General features: G+C 41.2%; 1 protein-coding gene and 1 long non-coding RNA gene across 9 annotated transcripts in view; one reads left to right on the top strand and one right to left on the bottom strand.

Annotated features, from left to right (window-relative positions):
• Positions 1-477: 477 nt before the first annotated feature.
• Positions 478-5323, bottom strand: LOC116654888. The gene is made up of 3 exons (XR_004310036.2): positions 5071-5323; positions 1368-1579; positions 478-1036 (listed from the first exon to the last, which is right to left on the bottom strand). It is a non-coding gene; the product is annotated as an uncharacterized LOC116654888 (long non-coding RNA).
• Positions 5324-13212: 7889 nt separating this feature from the next.
• The window catches only part of LOC6497586 (protein abrupt), a 44209-nt gene continuing 40705 nt past the window's right edge, over positions 13213-16716 (top strand). Inside the window, exons 1-2 of one of the 8 annotated variants that reach the window (XM_032451890.2) lie at positions 13213-13395; positions 14417-14709. The gene's annotated coding sequence lies outside the window, so the exon portion shown is untranslated. Of the gene's footprint in view, positions 13541-14416; positions 14710-16716 lie in introns of all 8 variants that reach the window. The other 7 variants (XM_032451886.2, XM_032451888.2, XM_032451887.2 and 4 more) reach the window with 7 other exon arrangements.

Here is a 16716-nt window from a genome sequence, read left to right on the forward strand (position 1 = left end):
CCTTTCGGACATGATTTATGGGAGTATCGGAGTCCCTCCCGACCTTCGTCCATTCCCCGGGTATGATCCAATCTAATTGAACAGAATTTAGTCAACCTTAAATTTATTGTTGAATAACGATGCTCGTGGCCGAAAACTGGTTTAGGCGAAGGCGTTCGCACCTCGGCGATTTCAGTTAAATAATGCCCCCGATGATGATGATGATTGTTCTGGTGGTGGGTACTGGTTTTTTGCGTATTTACGGAAGTGTTTAAGCCCCGTCGAATGTGGCCCACCACCTGGCCCCGCCCCAAGCCAATTGCCGAACCAGTTATCTCAGCAGCCTCTTAGCCATCGTCATTAGTCGATTTCTTCAGTAAGTCTTTTCTTAAACCAATATTATTATAAAAGTTATATATTCGCTAATCAAAGATAATCAAAAGCAATAATCAGTTTGGGAAATTTCCAATAGTTTTCTGGAATGTGTAGAATATTTATTAATATCAAAAATCAACCGCAAATCAAATCTAAATCAGATTAGGATAAAAGAAAAAATAAAAACAATTACAGTGAGAACGATAAATGCTAATCAAGCTGCCTTAATTCGTCCGGAGAGTGAGAAGTCCGAGTGGTAACTATATATGGATCATGATCTCATTGGCTGTTACTTGCGCATATAGCCAGTGCCCATTCCGATACCATTCAGTTCGGATTTCGTATTTAGTGTTCGACTTCAGTTGCCAATTTAGTGACAAAACAGAGATAAAAGCGATTCAATTTGAATATTGCCAGTCCATCCGCCTTGAGCTTGAGCACCCCGCCACCGCACCACCTCTGGCGTTGTCTCTGGCGTTCTCTGTGCGCGTAAGCTGATCTTAGCCAAAATAGTAAAACCTATTAAAAATTATTATTGTCCCATCTTCATTAGCCGGAGCCACAAAGCCGGAGCGGGCCAATCGAGGCGAAAATACGATTCCATATGCATAAATTTCGAGTTGCCAGAGTCTGAGATACATATTGGACTCAAAGTACAGTGCGTTTGATGAGTATAAGGAGGCTAGGGAAATAGAAACTATAGACTATAGACTAAATAAAAGATATAGATTTTTTTTTATATATTTCTTTAATTTTTTATTGTATAGTATTTACTTTTATGTTACAAACTGTCTCTCAGCATAAACGTGTACCAATTTATAGGCAAGTTTTGCTTTAAAATTCGTACTTTCTTGAAATTTATTGCTGAGACCCTGGCAAAAAGCCGAAAAGCAACTACTAGACAATACAAACGACATCATATTTACATAGAAATCTATTTTGGCCACGACTCTTAAATAAGCCACATAAAAACAAGTCCGAATTGAATGGGCTAATCAGAGTGATGTTCTTACCTGATGGTCCGATGGTTGGTGGTTGCTTTTGGCTCGTTTCTTGCTTCTTGTAAGCCAAAAAAATATTCTTTTCTCTTCGGCGGACTGACGTAATTCTATTTTGCACTCACATTGGAGATCGAGTTCGTCGCGAAACTTTCACGGCAACTTCGACGAGATCATCGCACAAATTGCATATGATTTCGGGGATTTTTATTTTTGACACTTTTGCTCTGAAGGGAAAGGGTTATAAAGTTCAGAGACCAAGCAAATACGAAAAGATGTTTGTGATTTTAATATTTTCTAGTACTTTTTACCGCAGCCCTATCTGGGAAACTTTTCCCTTGGCCTTCTATTTATATCGGAACTTTTTGATTACTCTCCGGGCCAGGTGGAATGACGTCTCTGGCTCATCAAATATTCTTCGACAAACTTTCGCCATTAAACATTTCTTTCACCTTGACTATTGATTGCTTTATTTAGAATTCCATGGCCATAAAGTTGGCCAAGCTGTTCGTCTAAGGGAGGGGACAGGAGGCCTGAATGCAATCCTAATTGCCACTTGCAATTGCAGAATTCTATGTGGTTTCCGTTTCCCTTTGAAAAATGTTATGACACGCCCCCTCGAGCAGTCAACCAGCTGATCAAGAATCTTTCATATTCCGCAAAATGTCCAACTTTGGCTCAAAGAAGCTGAAGCAGACGGCGCTTGGCTTTTAGCATTATGCCGGTGAATATCCACCGCTAAGATGACGGCCAACAGCCTCTCAAAAAAGCACGGGAGGTAGAGAGGTGGGTCTATGGCTTGGAGCATCATGTAAACACTACAAAGCGTGGCAACTATCTGAGCACCGCTGCTGCTGCTGCCAAGTTGTCACTCGTCTTCGTCGGGAAATGCAACTAAAAGCGACACTAACCCAATTTCTGTAGGGCCTAATAAAATTATAAACTTTTCACCAGCCAAACCGACGATGTCGTCGTCTCGCGAACAACAAAACAAACAACACACACCCATGACACCCCACGCCCAAATGGGAGGCAGGGGGCGTGGTAATTGCTTTGCACTAGCCGGGGTGGAGTGGAGCAACCTCTCGAGGCAGCCAGCGCACGGTCACGACATCGACGACGGGAGATGGCAGCCAGAATGTGTTACAGATACGGAAAAGAATACTTGCCCCTTCTGGCAAGGAGCTGAATAAATAGGAGCAGTGGGCGTGGCTCCAGCAGCACCATCAGCAGGAGTGGCAGCAGCAGCGGCAGTGGCGTAGTTTTGTTGAAACAATGGGCATAAATGCATGGGCTTCGCCACCTCTTCAAAACGGGGTTAATAAAGTTGCGCATGGAGGAGTCTGAACAGTAAGGATGTCTACACTTGAAAAAAAACATAAAAATTATCCTTTAACTTATTGAAAGGATTTTAACCACATAAGTATGCTATGATTTTTTTCAAAGCTTTCTATGGCTCAATTTTGAAGGATTATCTGCTCAGAAATGTGTGTATTTTTTGGACAGTGTAAAAGCCCACACCACAGGAGCCGCAGCTGCAGCTTGCATGCAATTTGTGCGGTAAACAAAGTGCCGTAGTCACTGCCGGAGCCGCAATCGTAGCCCCGTAGTTGAGACCCCGGGCGGGGTGCCCAGTCGAGTGCATGCACCGAGAAGTGCACTGCTGCCCTGCAGGTGAGTTGGTGGTCAGGTGAGCAGAAGCGACACCTGCAGAGGCACCAATTCATATTGTATGTTGCAGCCACTGCTGCTGCCACTGCCGCTGCCGCTGCCTCTGCTGTTGCTGTTTACTTTGCCCTGATTTACCATCATTTTGTGTTTGTGAGTTAGTGTGTGTTTTTTTTGGTAATCCCTGGCTTTTGGCCAAAAACTTTTCATTTCTATTCCGAATCCATATCGGTTTGCTCATTATTTGGCACTAAAGCTGCGTAAGCATCGAAGAAGTCAAGGGAAAGCCAGAAACTTGACCCATTTGGCAAGGATAATATTGAGATTACAGATGTTATATAACAGACTATTCATAAAGGATGAAAATATGAATGTTTCTGAACAAAAAGTACTTAAGAAGAGTGGAATAATAAACATTCCAATCACTTTCTAATCAAAGTCTTAAACCTTGACTTTAAATATAATAAAAAATCAATCTTTTTAATTGCTTTTTATTTGTACAACCTAACATGTTTTTTATTTTTATTACTCTCTTGGTAGAAAGGTAGTAGTAGACCAGTTACCAAGCTATCAGCTACCAAGATCTCATCAGCTCTGGCTGCACAACTAGTGCTATTTAAACTGGCTCTTGTTTGGTCTTCGTAATCAATGTTTATTTACTTTTTAATTTTAATTGCAGCACAAACACACTCACACTCGCTCACACACACATACGCGTGCAGCGAGGGAATATGGCGCACGGGCAGTTAACGGGTTTTTTCCTTCTTCTGTTTTTTATTTTTTTTTTTGCATTATTGCTGCTGGCACACGACGAATTCCAAAGCCACTTGGCAGCATCATTGATTTTTTTTCTCTGACCTGCTCTTTCTCTTTGGTTCCCTCTTTGCTTTCCTTACTCTCGACCCGCTTGTATCTTTCTTTACCTAATATTTCATCGCTCTGTGCCTCTGCCTATCTTGCTCTGCTCTCCACCATTTTGTTATGTTTTTTTTTTTTGTGCTTTCTTCAATTGTGTTTTCTGTAATTTCTCGTGCTGTTGTTTTTCCAGGTTCGTTCTTTCGTTTTTTTTTTTTTGCCATTTTTGCCAAATTACTGTGGCAGTGCTTGGCTCGACAAGCACGTGCATGCAAAGGATACGCTTTGCATACTGGCATGAGTGTGATTGTGTGTGTGTGGCAGGTCCTGTCTCTGTCTTTCGGAGTGACTCCGGGCAGCTGCTGTAATGGCAGTTACCAACTCTATGTGGCACACACGCGGCCTGCCTCTCTGCTTTTCCTTTTCCCCACCTTACGTGTGTGTGTGTGTGTGTGTGTGTGCGTGTGTTTGTCTCGCGTGCCACACAAACAAAGGCAACAAAAAAACATGGAAGGGCTAAGGGAAAGGGGTTCAGAGGGCAGCTGGTAACCCCACGGATTGAGGGGACAACAATTTAATTTTAATTGCCGCACTTTTCACTCGCTTCTCCTCCTACCGATCGATCATACGCACCGTGGGCCGCACCGCTGAGAAAATCGATCATACGCACCGTGTGCCGCCGGATGCCCCAAAACAAAACAAGAAAAACGGAGGGCAGGCCAGAAAAAGGAGGAGGGGCGAAGGAGAAAAAAAAATCAATTTGTATTAAGAATGAATTTTCGATTTGCGTCCAACTTTATTTGACCACGAATCAGGGGTGTTTGAATAAAATCCAGTAAGATAAAAATCCTTGCTTTCTCTCTGTCTCTTTCTGTCTCTGTCTGTGTATGTGTGTTTGTGTTTTATGCTTGTATGCGTGTCCCTGTATATGTGCTAGTGCTGTGGCTTTTACATAATTAAACGGCGGCACGCGTTGGCTAGGCTTTAAAAACCTGCCGAGAGAAAAAAAAATCATACTGCTTTAACGGAGGCACTCTGCCCATTTGCTTGGACTCTGACTCTGACTTGGCAAGGACAAGAAGAAGGATGTCAGGATAAAAGGAGCCGACCCCGGAGCCGAGCCACTCGGCCATGATTTCCCCCGGGGCTTTGTTTTGCCTTCACTTATCACCATATCAGTATAGGACTTCCGTACCTCCTCCTCAATGAGCCCTTCGCACTCGCACACTCACTGACCGGGTCAGGATCCGGGTGGATCAGGATCAGCAGCGGATCAGGATCGCTCGGCTCGCCGCCACCTCTTCACTTGACTTTTTGCGGGCGGAGCTGGGCAATGAAATCCTGGCTTTCACAAAAACACAGACACTGTGGCACTCACACACACACACTCACACACTCGGCAATCGCACGGAGGGACAAGAAGAGAGACTCACACGCAAAGGCGAAACTCTGGCAACTAATTTGGGTGACTGGCTGCCAGCCTGCCAGTCGTTGGTGCTGCTGCACTCGAGGTGTCCGCCTCCGAGTCGGGCTTCCAGTTTCCAGTTCTAGCCGGGTTCCGAACCAGCCTTTACGGCCGTAAAGCTTACCATTGCCATGGGTTACGCCGGGGCCCAGGACACAGCGAGAATAAAGGACTTCATTTTGACTTAGGGACTCCAACAGCTGGAATTTTTTTCTTTTAGAGATCTAGTAGCTTAGTGTCTAATAAGTTAATATACAAAAATTTATTTTATCCTTATTTTTCTCACTGTAAAGGCCTATTCAGAGAGGTCGCAAGCTCTGAGCACGACCTATCCCAAAGCTTTCCGCTCACACGAGTTCCACACGCGGCACCTTCCAGTGCGCAGTGTTGGCTCTGCGCAAGATTGGCGCCAGCACGTGCCACGCCGCAGTCCAGCTGTTGGTTACCAAACCCACCTCGCCCCCTGACCCTGCCCAATACACCGCCCCTGGCCCACCACCCAGCCCTCGGCATCGGCCTCGTCGCCCTGCGCCCATCGCCCACCCTCGGTCAGTTGCTATTCAAATCAGAGCCGAGCTGTGGGTTGACTTTTGACCATTGATGGCGCACGCAGGCGGGTTAAATGGGGCCGCTGCTGTGGTGGACAGTCGGGGTCGAATGCACTCGGGCATGGGCCAGGACGGCCAGAACTGGAGCTGAGTATCTCCAACTCCGTGCTCCGGCCCTTCGCCGAAGCATTCTTTATTGACTTTAGCTTTGGCTTTCCAATTGGGTTTCTGGGTCATCCTCCAGCGCCCTCAAACACTCACACACTACCATCGATTCGGTGCAGCAGCCAGCAGCCCACAACAGCTCGGACACACACACAAATATGTATTCTCTGTTCATCATCCACCCATCATGACCAGCTACGAGGAACACGCATACTTATTGGCCAACTGCAGCTGACACTTGTGGGATGTCCCGCAGATCGATGTGGCTCTTTGGGGCTTTTAAATTAGCCAGGATTTACTTTCAATGGCTCTTATTACTGTCATAGAGAAATTAGCCATCAAGAGGTGCAATGTTGTCTTAATTGTAGGAAATTATTCACACTTTTTTACAAAAGTACAGACAATATTAAACAAAATATGGTCAAATGATGACAATTTCTATAGTTCTGGATAGGACCATACATTATCTGAATATTTTCTCAATAAAGGGTTTATGAAGACAGTCTGAAGAGTTCATCATCTATTATTTAGAACTATCTTGGCTAGTAAAATTGTGTAAAATATAGTAAAATAAGGCCATTAGGAACACGAAAAGATACGAATTGGTCAAAATGGTAACTTTTCAGCCACTTTTTAGCCAATATCTCAGGCGTTTTGCATCTGATTTGAAAAAGGGATACCATTTATGAATCAGGGCTTTTATCTCCTCCGATCTGGATCAAAATATGGGAAACAATAATTTTATCGATTTTTGGCAAAAATCGTGATGTTACCCCTTTGAAAAATTTCGAAAAATGGGCCAAATTTTAGTTGGGCGGATTTTGATGTAGAATCATAGTACTCGAAAATCCATGATCGGAAAGGTATAACATTCATCGATCGGGTAAATATTAGCCAAGTTATGGTCATTTTTCTGGGATAAATAGAGCCGGAATGTATTCATGACCAACTTAAGAACAGGGTGGCCAAAATGGCATCTTTTGAGAAACATTTTAGCCAATATTTTAGTTATTCTTCGTAGCATTTGGAAAAGGAATACCATTTGCAAATCAGGGTTCCAATTGCCGTCGATCTGCATTAAAATACCACGAAAATCGATAAATAAAATTTTGAGTCGATTTTTGGCTAAAATCATGATGTTACCCCTTTAAAAATTTTCGAAAATGGGCTCAAATTTTAGATGGCCAGTTTTTGATGTAGGATTATTCTACTCGAAGGTCTAAGAACGGGAAGGCATAACATTCGTTGATTAGACAATTTTTAGCAAAATTATGGCAATTTCCATTCAATAAATTGACGTCCAGAGCCTTGTTGACCAAGTTAAGATCATAGTGGCTAAAATAGCAACTTTTGAGACACATTTTAGCAAATATTTACGCCATTTCGTGTCGTATTCTGGAAAGGAATACCATTTACGATTCAGCGTTCTAACTGCCTTCAATCTGTATTAAAATATCTCGTAAATCGATAAATAAAATTTTTGATCGATTTTTTGCCAAAATCATGACCCCTTTGGAAATTTACAAAAATCGGGTCAGATTTTAGTTTGCCAGGTTTTAATGGAAATTGGTGATACTCGAAAATCTAAGATCTGGAAGGTATAAAATTCACCGATCGGATAATTAAAAGCGAAGTTGTGCCTATTTTCCTGAAATAAATAGAGCCGGAAAGCCTTGATGAGCCATGTTCCCCATCATAAGTGATATTTTAATTCAGATCAACGGCAATTGAAGCCCTTATTCATTATTGGTATTCCATTTCCAAATACGATTAAAAATAATTAAACTATTGGCTAAAAAGTGTCTCAAAAGATCCTATTTTGCCCACCCTGTTCTTTGGTTGGTCATTAATGCTTTCGGGCTCTATTTATTTCAGAAAAATGACCATAACTTGGCTAATATTTACCTGATCGATGAATGTTATACCTTTCCGATCATGGATTTCCGAGTAGTATGATTCTACATCAAAATCCAGCCAACTAAAAGTTTACCCATTTTTCGAAATTTTTCAAAGGGGTAACATCATGATTTTGGCCAAAAATCGGTAAAATTTTTGTTTCCCATATTTTGATCCAGATTGGAGAAGATTGAAGCCCTGATTCATAAATTGTGCGCCTCTTTCGAATCAGATGCAAAATGCCTGAGATATTGGCTAAAAAGTGGCTAAACAGTTATCATTTTCACCATTTTCCATCGGCCAACAACATAAAATAAAACATAAAAGTGTTATTTACAAACTAAATTCAGAAACTTTAGTCAAAACTATAAGCCTCCAAAACACTCCCTTTAACAAAAACCAAAAAATATGTCCTGGAAAGTCCTTAGACAACGATTAGCATCTAATATGTGTGCCATAGAGCTTGCCTTGGCTTATTTATTGTGCGGCTGTGAATCATCGAATGAATGGATGTTAGCCAGGCTAAAAGAGTAGGCCCTGTGTCGGAGGACGGGTCCGAGGACTGAAAGCTTGACGCATTTTCGAGCTTATTGTTCCAAATTCGATGCCTCGGGCCGAGTACTCATCGGGCATAATTCGTTGGATCCGTTGGATCATCACAAAGGAAAGCGATGTCATCGGCCAAAATGCAGTACAGCTTTCCAAAGGACACAAGGGTGGCAGGCAATGGGGTGGCAATGGCTGGGCAGGATTCTAAACAATGCCGAAACAATTTCCAAAACAATGTCAGCGTGCGCAATTTTAATGATTGCAGATATTTTAATGCGGCACCAAGTTATTGTTCTCACAATGCTGATATACACTCTGAGAAATATTGAGTAATAGAATATAGGACATTATTAGATTATTTATAAAGGTCTTAATGATAAAATGAGCTTTTATCTTAGCTCTCTAAAATGGTATAAAATTTCTTATAATAATTTTAAATTAATAATTTATTAAATTTTTTGGGGAATCTCATACTCATAGTAGCTGCATCGTCAGCAATGGGTGGCCGAATTGCTTTGAAAATTTTCTATAAAATTAGTCCATCCAGCTCTCCCATGGCTATGCAGCATCCTCAGTGGACTTGGGCATAAATGGATAGATGGATGGGATGGATAGGATGGATGGGATGGATGGTTAGATGTATGTAAGTCTTTCTGCACTGTGAAAACTGTGTATTGGCCAAATGCAAAATGATTGATTGACTCCCAACATCATTATTATTAGCATTTTTTGGTTGGAGTCTCCGTTTTGCCTGCGTTTCTGGCTAATTAACAGACCTGACCACCGCCGGACTGTTGTTGTTGTTGTTGGGACCCCCGGTTCATTAAACTTTAGTGGCTGATGGTTGAAGTACAACCGTTGGAGTCCAACACACACGACTCCCAGCCAGGTTGGTCACTAATTGAACCTGCCGAGGAATTACTAGATAATTTTAATGTGTTACGGTAGCCCCGGCATTAGTCCAAAACCAATTTCCACTTTAATATCTTTGCTAGCGGTCTTTTGGTTTCTTTTTCTGATGCAGGGTTTCTATTTTTGCACTAAAAATAATTGGTGCTTTGATGAAGAAAATGCTTAAGCAATTTAAAGTTAATTTTCAGACTCGAAAGAATAGATCTAGCCTCTTAGCAAGGGTCTCGATGAAGAAGCCCTTACCAAAAACGTTAATTGACATTGGATCTTCTTCATTTACATGTCATTTTGGCCAAATAAAACCGGCAGCTGTAATATAAATTCCATCTGGCAATAGGAGACTGCGTAATACGATTTCAAGTCGCTTTTTAAAGCCCTCGGAGGCAACTGTACCCCAAGACGATGCCCACCAGGCCGCCTTGTGCAATGTGATCGACACCATTTTGGATAATATACAGTGTATATCATATGTGTATGTGTATGTGGCTGGTATGTGTGGAGAGGAGGTGGAGAGGCGAGTAATAGAGCCAACGGCACTTAATTCGTCGACTACGATGGCTGACATACTTACAATCCATGCATATAACTACACACATCAAAATATACCCACTCAGATACAAATACACAGATACAGATACACTTGGATCTCTTCCAGTCGCTTTCCAACTTAGTTTACATAATAAGCACCTAGGCCAGAGTACCCACACACACTACACTACACTACACATACACATACACACACCAATACACTCACCCATCTTTATTTGCGTGCTTTGTTGACTATAAAATTGTATCTTTTTTTTTCTCTTTATCATAATTAAATTCATGGTTCGTGTATCATCTTCAAAACACCGAAAACCGAAAGAAATACCTACTACACTCACTCTCTGCATCTTTCTCTCCCTCTCTCTTTTGGAATTTAATTCGTGAGCCGCAAGGTGAGTTGAGCGGTACAGATATAGGTATGTATAGTACACACATATGTACAGTCATATTTACCTTGATCATTTCTATTGTCCGCGCACGTTTGCCAGAGAGGGACGGAGAGTCGACTGTCAGTGTGTGTGTGGGTAGATGGGGGGGTCTAACTAGTATCTATAAGATTAATATACAAAATAATATAATTTCAGTAGATGGCTTTCCCCCAAAAAAGTATCTACAAGTATAAAGATTTCACTTGAATCTACTCCCCCACTAAGAGTACTGATAATTTCATAATCATGTTTCTATTTTTCACTCTGATAACTCAGCTATAGGAACTATATAGACATGGCCCAAACCGAGTGCCAATAACTCATCGCCGACAAGGAATGCTGGTCGCCAACGCATCGGAAATAGTGGGGAAATGGAAAACCCGCTTGGAGTTACTCCACGAGGTGCAAGATAAATGAATTGTCATTCGGTGTCTCAGTTCGATTTCAGATTTATTCCTCTATTAGGGCACTGAAGATGACTACATTATAAGGGAGAATCCAGAAATCCGATGAAAAATTGGAGTAAACTGGGGACTGGGGGATCTAGTCTTTAGGTAATCCCTGATCACTGACATGATTTTCAATAAATTCAGAGATCAAAGAAGGAAATAGAGTTTTTTATTTAATATTTTCAATCAAAGGCAAATTATAATCTTATGCAAAATGGCCAAGAAACAAGTATTATACATATAATCCAGTCATAGGAAGAGGACCCATTAAAAACCATCTGAAAATACTTTTTTGTTAATAAAAGTAAACCTGAACCACCCACAGGTCCAATTGTTGTTTCTTCGACTATTGAAATGCGTACAAAAATCATTTAGACAGATCGTGGCATTAAAATATATGTACGCCCGAACATGGCTACTATATCTACTATATAAAAAAAAAAATATATCAAGCGCAAAACAAACGAATATTTTAATTAGAGTATAGATAAAAAATAACAAAAACAACAGAAACAAAATCCAACAAATGAGAAAAACGGGGCAAGATCTTGCAAGAGAGAGGGGTTATCCGAGGGGGTGGTGGCAGCAACAAATATTAACAATAATTATACCCAAAATATCAAGGCGCGACACCTATTCCATATAAATTTTAGCTTTTCGTTCACTCTCGATAAAAATAACATTCCACACGTACACACTCAAGTGGGGTAGGAGGATGAGGTGGGTGGGTGTTGGTGGCAGGGGGATATAGTACCGCCCAGCCTCCCCCTCGGGGCAGGGACTAGGGAGCCAGGGGCCTGGGGCGGGGGCTGTGGGTAAAAATAAATACAAATGTCGCCGGCATCAATAAGATATAAATTAAAAGTGTACTACAATCCCAATGTTAATTAGCGACGCACGCGGAGAGGAAGCCATGAAGGAGAAGTGGAACGAAGAATTAAGATACAAATACACTGAAAGAAAAGGAATAAATGAACCTCAGAGATCTAGAAACAAATCTAATAAGAGTATTTCCTTTTTAAAAATCTTAAGAAATCATCTAACATAATTTTTTAAAAATTATTTCTTTTTTATAGAATATTTTTCCCTGCACCCATGTACTATGAATCCAAAACTTTTCCCCCTAAATCACAAAACAATATTATACCTTCACCTCCCCGACCAATTTCATACCTTCGCCCTCTTGCCAGCCTCTTGCCGAACTTTACTCGCTCCACTGGAAGCGTTTGACATGCTGTCGTGTATCTATTAGATACATTAGCTACCGCATGCCGCTGGCTAGAGATCCCCAGATACTGCATCTTCAGATCGTTGCATCTTTGGGATTGTGCTGCGACTACTACAATTTCGATGTTTTCCTATTTGGAGTGTTTTTACACGTAAATTTATTTTGTTTTTGTCGCGTTTAATAAAGTTGCATCTGTCGTGGGGCGCCTCCCACCGTATAAGTAGCTTTCACGTAGGCAAAGTGGGAGGAAAACTTTATTTATTCCTGGCCCTGGGAGCTTAATGACTTCCTGCAGTGGGCTGGCAACTGAAAAAAAATGTTGGGGGGAAAGATGAGATTATAGTGCGGTAGCAGCGGATAATATATCTCATAGATGGCAGCCAGAAAAATGCCATAAATATCTTCAAAAATATGATTTTGTGATATATTTAAATCTTAATATTAGAGATCTTACTTAGATATTTGTTATTTCCGTTTAAAGTTCCTTGTGTGCTTCATCTTTTTATTAAAATTTCAAATTAGAACAAATGATTTACTTAAATCCGTGTGAGAACTGCTCCTCAGGTAAGTATTCTAATGACTAAAAAAATCACAATAACCGGTAACAAGTATTACTGGTAACTGGTAATGTGACTAATTCGAATAGTATTATTTTGAAATATTCTATCTTAACCTAAAATCCAAAAATAGTTTATTATTTATTAAATAAGATTAGTTCTCTAATAGTTGCTATAAATTAGCAGAAAAAACAGACACACTTAGCACCTTATAACTTAAACGCAGACATGAATCCAGCTCTCTTCGCAGACTTATTTTGGCCAAGTTGGAGGGCGAGGAATTCTGCAATTCAATTGGTCGGCCGACTGGCAGCTTCTTTCTTCGTTCTCCGGTCTTCTCCGAGCTCTCTGCAGTCTTCAACTTCAATCTTACCACAGTGCCCTTGCCTAGTTGGAAAAGTAAACACAATCCGATTGTATGGCTTAGATAATGGTCAAGAGAGTGCCTCAGTATGTGTGAGTGTTTGGAGAAGGGGCTTAGAAATTTCGAAAAAACCGGCATACCGTGCGGGTGGGCAATCCAACTTGCACGCAACATGTTTGCTGGCAACTCGAACTCGAACAACGAGCACTTGGGGGCACTTCGGATGTTACTTGCCGCTTCGAAAAATACGAAAACAGGAATTCGTATTACGCATACGTTCAGTTCGGCGAAGAAAGAATACCGTTCGTACAGGCAGAGTCGTCTAGTACGGTGGCGACCATTACGGCGTCGTTCATTACGTTTCCAGCAATCAGACGGGCAGCAAGTGTCGTGGTTCAAGTGCGGCTAACTCAGTAATTTACTAACTTGGCTTGTTTTGGTTTCTAGTCGTATATTGGCTTATTGACAAGTGTTTGTTTTGGACACAAAAAAGCAAGACATTCAAAAAGAGAACTATTAAATATTAAATAGAAACATAAACTATAAACAGTGCTATCTGTGAGATTAAAAACTAATTAAAATTAAACTGCAAAACAATTAACTACGGGCTGTGCAATTGCCATTCAAATAATTCCTGGCTGGAAATTTAGTGCAAAACAATAAACACACAGAGAACTGCAGCAACAATGAGTTGAAAAATCAGCGCGTCGGCAAATTGGCATAAATAAATAAAATCACAGCCCTGCCTGGCTTGCTCTTTTTTTACAACCTGATTTTTATGAATGAATGCAGCTACAGATACAGAGCTACGGGAGCTACAGCTACAGCGAAAAAAAAAAAAAAACCGCAACATGAGAGCGAGATGGTTGATACGAAGTCGCGTGCACAGGAGCCCCAAGTCCAAGGGGGGCAGAGTGGCGGGTGGCTAGGCGGGAAAAGCGGACAGGTTGTCAAAAGACCGATTCCGATTCTCCCGCCGCCCACCACCGCCCACCCTTCTTTATTTATCTTTTATTTTTATTTTATTTTTTTTTTTAGTAGTATTCTCCTAGGCGACACACGCTCATCGCCTGTCACTCTCATGTTTTTGTTGCTTTCGTCTGTCATCGCGATGTCGCACACACACACCCCCAAGTCAAGTGACACTCACACACACACACTCATGCAGCTGGGCAATTGTTGTCGTTGCAAAATTAATAACGGAAGTTGTGCATTTTATTAATAAAACGAAATTCACACAGAACCCGAATCAGAATCAGAATCAGAACCAGATTCACAAACACAATCAGACAGAAAAAAAAAACCAGAACACGAAACTCAACTCGCTGCGAAAAGGAAAATACTGTCTCTTTTTCGTTTTGTTTTCCGCTTCTCGGAAAATCCAAGAAATGCTCAACACCAAAAATTATATTAAATTTCCCATTGTTGTTGCAGTTGTGCAGTGTTTGTCCCCTCCAGCTTATTGAAGTTAAAAAAATTCAAACTAAATTCGAAATCGGCCAAGGAAAGTGCTAAAGTTCATCCCCTCACAAAACAAATTACATAAAAGGGAGTATTGTATGTGAAGACCCCCTTAAATAACCCTCGAAAGTGTTTCAAAAGTGTTCAAATTTTACAATTGTGTCACCAGTCTTCTCAAAAAATATAAAATAAACTTCCCACAAAGGAACTGTAAACATCGTCACTATTATTACAAGAAATATTTACAAAGAAACCCCTATCCAGAGGTAAGTTTTTTGTTTTAAAAATAAATAAGTAACTGGTATACTCCCAAAGATTTTCAACAGAAATGAGAATTTCTAGAAAATATGCGAGAGAGCTGCGCCAAAAATTCCAAGAAATTGCACTGAAAACTCAAGGCGTATACTTAATATTTAATATTTTAATAAAATTACTTGCTGTGGACTGAATTTAGGCGGTCTTGGTAGAAATTTCTATGACTTTACATAAATTAGGTTAACTAATTTTTAACGACCATGATCTTTATTTGCGATCTCTCCCAAAGATCGTAAAGCTATAGTGTTTTTAAACGCTTTCAAGAGCCCTCGAAAGATACATAGTTAGTGTCCTCTTCGGCTTTTGATAAATGAATCTTGGGGGGGAATTTTTTTCGTACAGTAATTGCCAACTTATTGGAGGCAGTGGCAGTATAGTATAGCATAGCTCACTCTGGCCAATAAACCATTATCAGTAATAGCAGCTAATGAACCCGGGTCCCAGTTGGAATCTGAGCCAAAAAACAGCAAGCGCGTAAGTGTAGATTCCTCACCGCGCCGTGTGTTACTTTTTTTGGTGTGTGGCTGGCTCTGTAAGCGTTGAAAATAAATACAAATAGAAGTTGAAAACCCGGGGAGGCTGTGAAACAAAAACAAGCGGGGAAACCGAATGCAGAAGAGTCCGAACAATTAACGCGTCGCTGTAATTACAGCAAATGGTAAAAAAAAAGACCCGTCGAGTTGGAAGAAATACCAAAATATTAATAATCAATGGCTCGCTAAAAGGCATCGGCATCGGTCGAGTTGGTCGCGATGGTTGAGGCAATTTTATCGGTCATTGAACGACCAAGACCAAGAAAGATACAAAGATACAAAGATACCTAGAGTTGTTAGAGAAACCCCCCAAAAGCTAAAAAATTATGCCAAAAACGGCAGACTTTCTGTAAGAAGCGATCGGTTTTTGGTTAATTACCCGGACTAAGGCCCCCAATCCGTTAACCTCCAGGGAACTGGCTAAAATGGAGAGGGGGAGGGAGGGACCAGGTGGAAGGGGGCAGCAGGTTAATTACATAAAAACAAGTGATTTGCGTGTGCGCCGGCTACGGCTGCTGCTGCTGCCCACCGGCATTGATTCTACCAACCTAGCTTCTAAGCGTTTTTTTTTTGTTGTTGGGTAATTTTCAACTCGCCAACTTTCGGCCTGGCTAATTAGCGGAGAAAATCTTTGGCAGAAGCCGAAGAAATACCCATTCGTTGGTTGAACTCTCGAGTAGCTATCCCAGTACAGGTGACCTTTTAAAAGTCGATACTTGATTTTTTCCAAATTTTTTACCTTAAATTTCTACTCGCAACTAAACCGCATTTTTTGATAATATTTTGCTTCTGCTTATTATGACCCGATTCCTCTGGTTTCTCCTTTTTTTTTAACTTGGCTTTCGGAGTGACCTTTGGGTGGCGCCATTGCCTTCAGCCCACTTCCTGCCCTCTCCTTGGCTCTCCATCCTCCGCACAATTTATCATAAGAAATAAAAGTTTTTTGGCTTTTTTTTTGCGGACCCTTTCATTGGGGCTTGTGCACCCCTGCGGTTAGCCGTTGGGGTAAAGGGGTGGACACTCTGGTGGACAATCGGCGCCGTGACTGCGTTCTAGATAAATAAGCATTCTTAATTATCCCTCCGCCAAGTTCTCCGCCGGGGCGGCAAAAATGTTATAAACAATGGAAACCGCCGCGCACTTAATGCGTTTTCTGTTTTTTTTTTTTTTTTTCACAAGAAAAGCCAGCTAGCCAGGAGCGGGGCAAGTATTTTTCTTCATATTATTCATTATTTTTGAGGGAAAAGGAGAATGTTTTTATTGCCTGTGAAAAAGGGTATAAAATACCCCATCGCCATTAGCCAAGGACCCTCCTAACAGGACAACAACAAAAACAAGAACAATTCCAATCAAATGTGAAGGAGCAGCCGAAACAGAAACACCAAAGAACCAAAAGAAATAAAAAGAAAAATTTCAAAAGTGGCC

This window comes from Drosophila ananassae, chromosome 3R (assembly GCF_017639315.1).
Source record: "Drosophila ananassae strain 14024-0371.13 chromosome 3R, ASM1763931v2, whole genome shotgun sequence".
NCBI classification, from domain to species: Eukaryota; Metazoa; Arthropoda; class Insecta; order Diptera; family Drosophilidae; genus Drosophila; species Drosophila ananassae.